We start from the raw sequence: 565 nt of genomic DNA, 5'->3' as shown, positions 1-565 counted from the left end.
GAACAGACACTGAAGGACTGAACTGATACAATAATGTAGAAAAACGATCGTCCTTATGCAAGAATAATAATGATTGATAAAACAGTAATAAGTGATTGGGGTAACTACACTTGGCACTCTTGCAAAGGCCACTAACTTTTCTACATATTTCCAAGGTCTAACATTGGTATAATCTTACAAAATGAGGCGTAGAGCTTGGGCCCCATCTTTATGACATATAAATTCCTCAGGGAGATATCTACAAACATTACAAACTTGTCAGAATACACTCGTGAACGTGTTGTTGGCCTTTGCTACAGCATTGCTTATATCACTGTGGGCACGCTCATTGATGGCAGACTGAGCGATTACATTTCATTGCATTGGTTGATTAAATGGCATCTTCTGTTATTTCAATATCAGAAGAAACTAGTGTTTACTTTTTTCATTGTCTCAGCATTGTAATCCTCTGTTCATTAAGTTAGATATGGAAAGATATTCTCATTTTCTGATTGTAAGAGTTAACAATAACAAATGCCTTTAATACTGCTTTCAGGTTATTGAATATTATAACCTGAAACAAAGA

The 565-nt window shown here is 35.0% G+C and overlaps 1 protein-coding gene across 1 annotated transcript in view; it reads right to left on the bottom strand.

The window, feature by feature from the left end:
* Positions 1-565, bottom strand: part of LOC119586526 (BTB/POZ domain-containing protein 6-A-like) — a gene marked incomplete at its 5' end in the record, with an annotated part of 24,476 nt that overhangs the window by 18,718 nt on the left and 5,193 nt on the right.

The sequence above is a fragment of the Penaeus monodon genome, chromosome 21, assembly GCF_015228065.2.
Source record: "Penaeus monodon isolate SGIC_2016 chromosome 21, NSTDA_Pmon_1, whole genome shotgun sequence".
NCBI classification, from domain to species: domain Eukaryota; kingdom Metazoa; phylum Arthropoda; class Malacostraca; order Decapoda; family Penaeidae; genus Penaeus; species Penaeus monodon.
This window is presented reverse-complemented; position numbering and strand designations above follow the sequence as displayed.